We start from the raw sequence: 11315 nt of genomic DNA, 5'->3' as shown, positions 1-11315 counted from the left end.
AGGTGAGGACCTGACAAAAAGAGGGGTTAGCCTCTTTGGCACATGAGCAACCACCTCCAAAATCCAAATGCCTTGTTCCACTCAGATCCTAATAGGAGTACAAGCTGTTCTTGCCATGATGACTGTCCCTTTTCCACAGAATCCCTTCAAGAAGACACTGAGGATTGAGCACTGGCTATCAGGTTGCAGTCACTGACCAGAAGTGACTGAGTGTGCCATGGACATGAGATCCAGCAGGGAGTAACATCCAGTCCTTCCCTGGGCACTGGCAGCAGAGCATATCTCTGTACCAAAAATCTTGGCTTCAAAGAAAGTATAAGTGTACTTAAGAGCATTTAATTAACTTATCTGCAGTGATCCTAAATTCAAGTAGTGTTGGGCCAGGTTTGACTAGGAGAGCCTTCCCAGCTTATTTGGGGGTGTCCATCCTGCCCCAACCCCATTATTCCTTTTCAGTGTAAGAAAACAAGTTACACATGCATGGGAACTCAGGTACTGGTCACTATGGTCATTCTTATCAGATTTTCCACTTCATATCCTTCTTTCAGTGGTCAGAACTACTTTTCAATACAGAAACTTGAATTCAGACCCTCTTTCTGCTCTGCCAGGCTCACAGGAGAGCATAACAGCTTTGTGACAAGAATGCTAACCCTGCTGGACATATGTAAAGAAGTAGGGATGCCCACAGTCCCTCCCACAGGTATCTTGGAGCTGCACGTGACTCCTGAATTTTACCTTGTTAATTAACAAGCAAAAAATCCCCCAAAAACCAAACAAACAAAAACAAACAAACAAGACCCCAGATTTCTTGCTGTTATTTAGAAAAAAAAAATTAAAAATACCTGGAATTGAAGCAGTGTCTTGGTCTTGGAACACATTAATGCTGTCTTCATTCTCTAAAGAGTTTTCTGGTCCCAAATGATTTTTCCTTGCCTGCACAACCATCAAACTGAAGAAAAATAACCAATTATTCACACACCTCTGTTTTTCAGCAGAAGTCTGCTCAAAGGAATCATCCCCACATACACTTCCCACCACTTTTCCTCTTGGAAGAGGACTGAGTGCTGCAGTCACCTTCTCTGCTTATTTACAGTAGTGTAGCAAAACACATTTCTGAGTTTACTTTTGTCCTCCTAAGTGTCATTACTTCACATGCAGTGCAACTGTTTTTCTTTTTACATGGAACTGTTCTATTTTACTTAATGGCATTTTCCTGTTATTTCTCTTTGGGACTCCCAATGTTTGCTGGATACAAAAATGCATCAAAAAGTTGTGCTCCAGAGACATACGCCTCCCCTCTGAGTCCAAGATTATTTCCTCTAAAATTTGATAGGGAGATGTGGACTACTTTGTAGTGTGATCCATTTCAACTGTTCTAGCAAGGTAGGTAATCCTATACTGTCCCAGTTTTATAAGAATCCAGGCAATTTGAATTAATAGCATAAAAGTATAGCACTTGCCATAAACATGGAACAGTTGCTTTATTGCACTTGTCAAATGCATTCCTCTCTTTGGTCACAGTTATGGTCGAAGAATTTAACAAAAAATTAACAAGCCATTCACAATAAAAAGGAACTCAAAAAAAGTCGAAGCTGGAGAAAGCATCACATACCCTACATATTTGAACTCTTATGGTTTTTCCAGCCTGGTTCTCAGTCTTAGTTCCACAAGTTTCTTGTAAGCACCATCCCTTGTTCAATACAAATTCAAGTGGAAAGGACAGCAGAGAAGTGTCAACTCTGAGAAAAGGGAGCGGATGCTGCACACAGGATAAAGATCTGCCCTACTTCTGAAACAGGAACAGAAGCAGTAGCCATGAAGAGAAAGGCAGACAGCATTGCCCAGGTCATTAACCTAGATGGCTCATCCTGTGCACAGCCATCTGCCCACAGCTTATCCTACATCCCAGGTATCCGAGGGGAACCTGCAGGCTGCCGTGCCCACACACAGCATGGCCAGAGCAGACAAATCCTGCAGCACTGCTGGCCCCACACCCTCACCCTGCTGCCGTGCCTCACCACCAAGCAAACACTTTAAAAAAGTCTAAAAACTTCTATTTTATAGCAACAGTCAAAAACAACAGTTAACAGAAAGAAATCTTTAACACAATATTTGGAAAACAAACCCCTTTATTTTTAAAGGGCTACAAGCAATCTAAGAAATTTACATGTCTGCTATGGTAAAACAGCTTGACGGACCCACTGCAAAACAAACAATTTACCATTTTGATGTGGCATGGTGGCAGTAGGAACCATAATTTTATCTGCTTTTACTGCAGTGACTTCTGACCCTTTGCATCATAATTTGAGAAGCAGCTGTGTACTTAGAGCCCCAACACCCTGCTCGTTCCTGTCTGCCGGGCACGGCGAGTGTCACTCCCGTGTCACTCCCGGTGATTAGCACAGCCACCGAGGAGGCTGCCACGGGGAAGACCTGGTGCCCCCTGCCTGAGACAGGTGCACACCCCTGTCACATCCCACACATGTGTCCTTTGGGCTTGTTACCACTGCTGTCATCAAAGCAGACTATCGTCGGCAAGTGCAACATCACACAAGAGACTCCCAGCAGTTGGAATTCAACATCTTAGTGGTGACTGTCAAAGGCTGATTTTCTTCCAGAAGTGTAAGAGGAAGAGTTTAAAGATAAGGCAGAGCAAAAGGTGCTGGAGGAATCTTTGTTTTGTCCTCAAACACAAAAATAAAATATCCTCTTAAACAAAAATAATTTGAAGTCAGCAATAGGGTTTCTTTTGAAGTCTGCCACAGGCCTAGTAAAGAACTATTCTTTGTATGCAAAGTTATAATATAGCAACATTGCATGAAGATTTTGCTGAAAATGAAAAGTTTAAGGAAAAAAGTGTCCAATATTTGTCATGGGGTATTTCAGTAATCTGCAGGCCCAGGGGTCCACATGAAGTCCTGAACACTGCAGTTACTTGAGAAAGGGAACCTCCATCGCATTAGCATTTTGGCCCCAATCCAAGAAAGCACTTAAGCATGTGCTTAACTTTAAGCACATGAGTGCTCCCACCCACATAAAAGGACCACTTATTCACTGAAAATTAAGCATCTGCAGAAATACTTTCCTGTATCAGCTTCTTTGCTGAGTATCTTACAGGATTATACCCTATCAAGTGACTCCCTGGAAAAAGAAAAAAACCACCACCACCTAAACAGAAGTTGACTTCAGGCAGGGCTGCTGATTGCCAGGGGCTGCCTAAGCACGTGTGGCACTCGGCTTTGGAGCCCCATGTCCTGCCCAGCTCCCACAACAGCTGCACAGCAGCCAGGAGCCTCTCCCGAGGCCAGTGCGTGTTCAGAGCTGCTGCCTCAGCCTTTGCCTTCTGGTTCTAAAAAAAGTCATGTAGAAGCTATTCTCCCTGACCAAAAGCTTGTCTGCTTCTCTGAAGGCTGGGATGTAAAAGCACAGACCTGCCACAAGGCACTATACTGCCCACATAAGGTAAGAGCTGCTGCCAGTTAACACCAACAAGGTGTTAGGATGAAAACAGCAATCTACTATGGGTGCGTTGTTTTGGATCAAGCCTTAAAAACCTTAAATTATATCTAGAAGGGGCTGGTAAGGGGATAAGAGCAGCTCAGGAATTAATGTGTATGGGTAGAGGGTAAGGCAGTAGAAACCAATTCTAAGCAGGCAGTGGAAAACCATTGTGTCATGTCTGCCGCATGCATTTTTGGAAGGTCATCACAATCACAAATGCTAACTGTGGTTCGGGCTCCCATAGCAGAGTTATCCTCATCAGTCATCTTCATCAGTTACAGGGATAGATTAGATATTCCGTAAGAAAAGTCCATGCCCAAAAACCCTGAAGCCCTTCCGGGATGTGAGTACTTACGCCTCTCTCTTGCATGCTGGATCTCCCTCCTTGGGAAAGCAACATGGGTGCTGAAGGCCCAACCCCTTCAGTAGGAGCAATTGAGGAACTGCAGGCTCAGTCTTTTGTTTCACAAAAACCTCTTGCCTTAACGCTACAAATTAACCTTAAGGTTATCATGACTATTAAAGCGTGTGGAATTGAACCCACCCTGAAGTCAGAGCATAAACAGCACTCAGCCCACTTTAAGGAAAAGCAACTGTTCCTAATTCTGCACCAAGCTGTGCAACAGGCTGCCCCTGAGCAGAGAATTTGAGTCATTTGTACAATCTGGCCACCCACCAGGCAGGTCTCCTACCTGCTGCTGCACACCAAGGCACACCCTGGCGCGGGATCCAGCACAGGCACCTGTCAGCCCCGTGATTTGTGACCCATCTGACACGGAGACGCTCTTTACAGCCTGGTGTCACTTCTGGCTGTGTGTGTTCCAGCTGCTGTGGTGGAGAGCACTTTCCTTACCAATTCACATCAAAGGCTGTGCCAGCACAAACACATGAGTTTTACAAGTCACTCAGCTGTGTACTATAACAAAGGTGTACCTGGGATGCTCCTTAGCATTTCTCTTACCATGCCAAAAATTGGCATCAGCTTATGTGAGGATTAAGACCCAGGAGACAAGAACTGCCAGCCACAGTGTTAGTGGGTGATTTTAAACAAGGGTTAGTAAGTGGCTTTGAATGCATACACAGGACTGAGCCATAGTTCTTACGCAGCTTTCTATAGCAGACCAAACGCAAAACAGATTTTTTTGCTACCTCATCAGAAACACAGACTACTGGGTATCTGGTGCATGAGGCATAGGATAAAGACCAGGCTGAAGTGAATACAACAAGAGCCAAAGTATCCTGCATCATTATTTTCTTGGCTCCTAGCTTCCAAGTTCTCCAGGGAATATGACAACCATTTGCACATCTGACTGTTTCATTTTGAAAGAAATGTAAGCTAGACTTAACTGTTTTCTTTCCACATGTGTCTGGTAGATATATTTATCATCAAGAGATTCTTCTCCTCCTCTTCCCCCCACTTAACAGCTCTTGACTTCGTGTGGCCCCTCCATACCAGCATATTGTTTGTGCTTTTTGCAAGACCCTACTTTAAAGTATGACATGTTTATGTAAGAGGCATTGATGGCTAACACAGGCTTCAGCTCAGTAGGGCATTTGGGATGGTGTCAGAGAGGAATGCTCTCCCCTGATTTATGAGCATGTTATAGTTATTCAGGTGGAGTGGCAGGACCTGGCAGTAAGCACCAGCATACAGATCAAATGTGTTTTCAGTTCATAGATCAGGCTGAGGTGCTGCCCATCACCACAGGGTTGTGGCAGGGGAAACTAAGCCCTCTGTTTTTAAAAAGAAAGCAAGGAGCTGCCCTCAACCTTAAGCCTTACTAACCAAAATCTTACACTGTTCTTACGAACCCTGTTCTGCAATTTGAGGATGGCATATCTGCAGATTCAGAGACAGATGCTTATGGTAGCCTACAAGTCTGACTTACTACACCATTCTTTTTGCAAGTCTGATTCACTTGTCTGTTTCCAGATACTTAAGTACTTGAACAAAGTTCTTCAACTTTTCCCTTTTAATCTGCTTTATTTACAGTAGGTACAGGTTGAAGAGATGTTCTTTTGAGGCATGTGACTGAAGTGCTCATATTTATAAGCCCATTCACTCTACACTGTGCTCCCCAAAAAGACCTAGCCTTTGGAGCATCACACAATTCTCCAGCAGCCAAACCCCATCCCCAGTGTTTGCTGGCATCTTTCTATACAAGGTGCTCATTTAACATCTTCAGCTCTCAGTGAAATCAGTACCCCTCATCTCCTTCACAGTTTGCTCACATCTGCAGTTTGCACCTTTAATTAAGACATTCAACTTCATTTTTCCCTTATGCTGTTACACCTTCCTCTGGTATTATCAATTTGGCAACACAACTCTGTAATCCTGTTCATATACAAAAGCCTATGCTGAATTAATATATCTCCCATGAAGTAACAGGAGTGCAAGTCCTTCAATTTCGTGAGGAGAAGGGGAAGAAAGGCAGAAACACAAGTTCTCCTCAGCATTTCTCAAACACTAAAGAAATTTGATGGGCTGAGAGAGATGGGGCTGTTCAGCCTGGGGAAGAGGTGGCTCTGAGGAGACTTTATGGCATCTTCCAGTACCTAAAGGGGGCTTACAAGACCTGGAGAGGGACTTTTCATCAGGGCATGTGATGGCATGGGAGGAATGGTTTTAAAATGAAAGAAAGTAGGTTTAGATTAAATATTAAGAAGATCTTTACTGTGAGAGTGGTGAGACACTGGTATAGGTTGCCCAAAGAAGCGTGGATAACCCATCCATGAAAGTGTTCAAGGCCAGGTTGGATGGGGCTCTGAGCAACCTTGGTCTAGTAGGAGGTGTCACTGCTCATGGCAGAGAGGTTGGAATGAGATGATCTTTAAGGCTCCTCCAACCCAGGCCATTCTGCAGCTCTAAAACTCCTGCTATTGCTTAAGTGAAGCCATGTAGGAAACTACTTTCTAGGAGAAAGGTATATACTTTACCCATAAAAGTCCATTTAATAGTTATGTGAACCTTTTGCTGCTGCTGTCACAATGCCAGTGAAGGTAACTTGGCACACATGATTTCAAGTTAGCGAGTTATTTTTCTCTACAGCAAGCATACAAGTGGTATAATACATCACAAGGAAGTCTTTGTTTCTTGACCAAAAGTCCTATTCTCTTTCCATGAAGGAAGAACACACACACATATTAGGGTCAATAAACAGACTTAAAATTCAGCTTAAAAACCCCCAAAACCACAGCCAGAAATAGCTTGATGTACAGTTCTGTACATAGCAGTCACACACGCTGATAGCCAGCCCATGGCACATTCAACCATTCCACCCATGTTTCCAGACAAGCAGTTCATGTTACACAAATACAGGCTGATTAACTTCCAGACAGACACCACTCTGGCAACTATAGGGAAATGCCAACATAGTCAAAACCTGAAAGCAGTGAAATATTTTAAACAGACTCATAATGCAAGACCCAGGAGAAGACCCAAATCTCGGTGCATTGGAACCTACCTGACTGCTTTTCTGCAAGGTCTTCATCTGCTAGAGATCAGGTTTTGGAAATTACTTTTGACTTCCTTTTCACCAGCTACAAATCCAGAACAATAAGTCAAGCTTCAAGAGACAGTTACATTATAGGCATAATAAGAGGCACCCATTACCCCATCTCCTTATATGCAAAGAAACCCAAACCCACAACCCTCCAAAATAGCCCCCACCCCAGCCACACTGCCATTTTATCCTTCAGAAATGACCTTGTATTGATTGTTTATTACTTTAAGGTAAAAGCACATTTTCAGAGGCTCATTGCTGCTCTGTTAACTGTTAATTGAAGACAAATTCTTCTCTTCCCTCACCCCCAAAAGAAAAATGTCAAGAGGCAAAGCCTAGAAATACACTGGATTGCAGGGGCTATCCTGCACTGATTGGTGTGAGTGAAAGCTTCATTCTGTTTTGTTTGATTTGCTCCAATTTGAAATGCAAATGAAAAGTCAAGCTTGAGTCCCAGCCCTTCTAAATTCTTCTAAATATTATCTACCAACAAAGTGAAAGAGTAATCAAAGATCAGAAGTTAATAAGAGCCTATTTTCTTGAAGAAATACAGAATTCCAATGTTACTTTGAAGTTCCTCAAAATAGTCAATGTGTTTGGTTACACATTTTCTTTTCCTTGCAAATTTTTTGTAATAATTATAGAAGTCTGAGCTACTGGAAAGAATAACATGAACTCTTTTAGTTCTATAAAGAAGAGAAAAAAAAAGAAAAAAAAATAAAGAAAATTAAAGAAAATCCTTATAACCGGACAACCAGACAAACACTTAGACTGCAATTCTGATGACACTGAATGCTATGCAGAGGGGAGTAACTGCTCCCCTTGACCTGCTGCTCCTGCTGCTCACACTTTGCACTGAGGGAAACTGACTGCAAACTATTTGTATGGGCAAGTCTATTTGTAAAAGTGACCAGAGAAAATAAACTCTGTATAAATCATTGTGTTTGAATATTAGGCTGCATTATTGGGGAGTACACGTACAATACTGCATGGATGTTTCCACTTATTTCTAATAATTAATGGGTGTGCAAAATTAATGGGGTTTAAAATTAAATTGTATTCCCAAACCTGAGGTTCATGGGATCAAACGCGCATTTTCCCTTTTAGAAAACATAAGCAGTGATATACTAGTTTTTAATTAGCATGAAAGAGAATACAAAAGTCTGTGTGGCACATCAGATAGCAGTCATCATCAAAATGTCCTTGGGACATCAGGCATTTCTTGGCTAAACATTCTCAGTGCATTATTCAGGGGACACTGCATGAGCATTTAAAGAGATCTAGAAGCTGAACGATTTGGAGAGGCCTGGTGAGCCAGTTATTCCCACAGGACTCAGAACTCATCTCCATGTGTTCTGCTGCCATTCACCAGTGGGTGATTATGTGGTACACAGCCAGGCCATGTAAGACTGGCTGGCAACCCCATTTTGGGCCCAGGCTGTGGGAAAGGAAATCAAAGTTTCCTTTTTTGACCTATTGAAATGCTTTTAGCTCCTTTCAGATTTGTCATAACAACAATACACTTAAGGAATAATCTAATGCAGGCTTAAACCTCTGTTCAGTACAGACTGCTAAAAATGCCTTTCTCAATTTGATATGCTACACTGACATATTGCACTTTTCTGTATCTGTTTCATTCCCTTATGGTGGATGAAATTCAAAGGTATTACACAAAGTGATAGCCAGCCCCAAGTGAGGCAGCTAAACCCACAAATCTAGATGTACAATGAATATGATGTAGTCAAAGCTAATTAATTGTTCTATATCAATCATCATTCTGCCATTACAAAGTTCCCTTCCCTTCCTCTCAAGGGCTTTTCTCCTTCAGTCTATAGCATTTCTGACTCCTTTCCACTGATGTACAAAGCTCTGAGTTCTCTTACATGAACTTAGGCTTCTTCCCCAGGCTTACTGGCATAATTTCCATGCATGTTTGTCTGGATCTCTTGCTGTTTTCTTCCAAAGGATGTGTATCTTGAGTTTAGTCCTGGAGATCTGAATTGAACAGAAGTCCTCAGTACCTCCTGGACGTGGCTCTGCAGGGGTCTGCTGCTCCTGCTTCACTCTCCAAGCCCTGTTCTGAGCAAGGCACTGCAACTGCCTTCTCTCAGTGTCTCCTCTCCTCCTGTTTCAGCGGAGGGAGCAGAGTTGAGCCCTCCTCAGGGCCCTCTCCTTCCCGAGCAGAGGCCCAGGCACACCCGCAGAGGCACCACACTAATGGCAGCTGGCACTGTCTGTCTCCCAGCAGCAGGGCATTAATAACCATTAACAAAATGCTATACAGTTCCAACATGATGTCACTGGTATTAACCTCTGTCATTCCTGTATCAGCACTTGTGAATGACTGGTTTTCCTTTTTTCCCTTTAAAACTTACCTCTGAAATACTCCATAGCAGCAAAACCAACAGTGACTACTTAGACTAGCTCTTATTTTCCAGTTTTGAAAATGAACTCTCAGTTATCAGTACTATGTTAAACAACAGCTGAATTTCTCATTCATATTTTTTTACCAAGCTTTACAAAAAATAAACCAAAGCAAAGCCTTCATGGCCTGCAGACTTGTGAGCATTCTTCAGAGGTATTGAGGATTTGCCACCTATTAGAGAAAATAAGTGGGAGAGATTTGGGAATTTTCTGGAATGGATTGTTTATGAGCAGATTACTCAGAACTGCTGTATTACAGCAAATCTGCTATTTCTTTCAGGAGTATGAAATATGAGTATCTTTTCTCAGTTCAAACTAGTAACCACAGCAGAAACAATCCCTTTTAAATGGTATGTTCATAAAACCTCTTACAACCTTACAGTATCTAGGTATGCACTGTTTCTCAGCTCAAAACAAAATAAACACCAATACTATAAAGAGATGAGATAAAGTCTGTAGGAATAGAGAGTTGGCATTATTTATTGCAGTAATAAAGACAACTGGAACAAGATACAGTTTTCCATGTATTCAACCACATTTATATTCTTAGATCACTAACAAGAGCATGCCTGTTGAATTTCCCTGTGATGATTCAGGATCAATATGCCTTAAGGTGATATGAAAGATTGATGGATTTTCAAAACTGTCCTTTTCTTTTTACAGATTAAGAAGGCCATATTTCCATTGCTTGTATACTTTGCTATTTACTGGCAGACTCCAAGATAAGAGAATGCCTAATCCAACCTCAGTTTAAGTGCAGTTACAACCCCCTATCTCCACCAATGCTTAAAAATGTCCACCTTATCACAGTGAAATCTTTAGTTCTAGAAAATAGGATGGGCCCCCCAGATAAATGTTTGCATGGCAAACTAGTCCTGCCCATCTCCATGTTTATGTTCATGTCTAAAAGCTATTAATAGGTATAGGGAGTAGATGTGCAAGACCAGACTGAGAATGCTTTGTACTCCCATGGACTGTATCAGTCACACAATGCAGTTGATTCTCCAGCTTGGGTTCAATGTGTGGGTTTTGATTTTTTTTTTTTTCTGTAAGTTTTGGTTTTGTTGTTTTTTTGTCTTCAGGTTTTTATTTGATGTTTTTTCTAAAAAAAAAGAAAAAGAAAAAAAAAGTCTTTACCTCTCAAAAAACCCCAAGAAGTTCATGTGATGTGGAGCTTCAACTGAAAATTTAAAAAAGTTATGGGAGATTTGCCACTTTTGGTTCCTGTGTGAAGAGCAGCTGGTCCCAGTGGAATAAAGGCAAGGATAAAGCCATCTTCTTTGGGAATGACATGGCAACAAGGGATACTGCCACCAAAAGCAAAGCCTGCTCCCAGGCAGCTCAGTGCAAACCATCACAAGGAACATTTCAGGGTGAGGGAGCTGAGAGCACAGCACAGGCACTGTAGTCATGTGGAAGGAGGTAACAGGAGGGAAGGGATGCAGTGTTTGCACTCCTCCAGCCGTGCTGCAGACCTCCTGAGGAAGTGCATGCTTCAGATTAAATCAGTCTTAGAGACACCCTCGAGCAGGCAGTGAACTAGCCAGCAGCACCTCGGTGAGAGGCAAATCCGCATCCCTGTGGAAATGGCAGAAGACTGATTAATTTAATTCCATGCCCTTCCTTAGAAAAGATAGAAAGAGACAGTGAGGAGCAAAATTTGTACAAATATACCAATTTCTTCTTCCTTCTTTGGCAGAGGAAAGGAGGAACAGATTCCATATGCCCACCCCTCCCCTGATCACAGCATTTAGCAGAAGGGGGGAGAAGGGCTTTTCTGCAGATCCTGTGCCTTTGAGGCAGCAGCGGGGCAAGAGTTCAGTTTTACGACTCTTGGCCCCAACACAATTTACCATTTACAAACTAATCCTCCTCTGCTGGAGAGCA

General features: G+C 42.4%; 1 long non-coding RNA gene across 2 annotated transcripts in view; it reads right to left on the bottom strand.

Annotated features, from left to right (window-relative positions):
- Window positions 1–866: 866 nt before the first annotated feature.
- LOC104684528 overlaps window positions 867–11315 on the bottom strand; it is a 35440-nt gene continuing 24991 nt past the window's right edge. The window contains exons 5-7 of one of the 2 annotated variants that reach the window (XR_005602014.1): window positions 10566–11006; window positions 6966–7041; window positions 867–949 (exon numbers count right to left, since the gene is read on the bottom strand). This is a non-coding gene — a long non-coding RNA (uncharacterized LOC104684528). Of the gene's footprint in view, window positions 950–6965; window positions 7042–9882; window positions 11007–11315 lie in introns of those variants that run through there. The other variant, XR_005602013.1, reaches the window with a different exon arrangement.

This window comes from Corvus cornix, chromosome 5, assembly GCF_000738735.6.
Source record: "Corvus cornix cornix isolate S_Up_H32 chromosome 5, ASM73873v5, whole genome shotgun sequence".
Lineage (NCBI taxonomy): Eukaryota > Metazoa > Chordata > Aves > Passeriformes > Corvidae > Corvus > Corvus cornix.
Note: the sequence above shows the minus strand (reverse complement) of the source record. Positions and strands in the feature narration are given on the sequence as shown.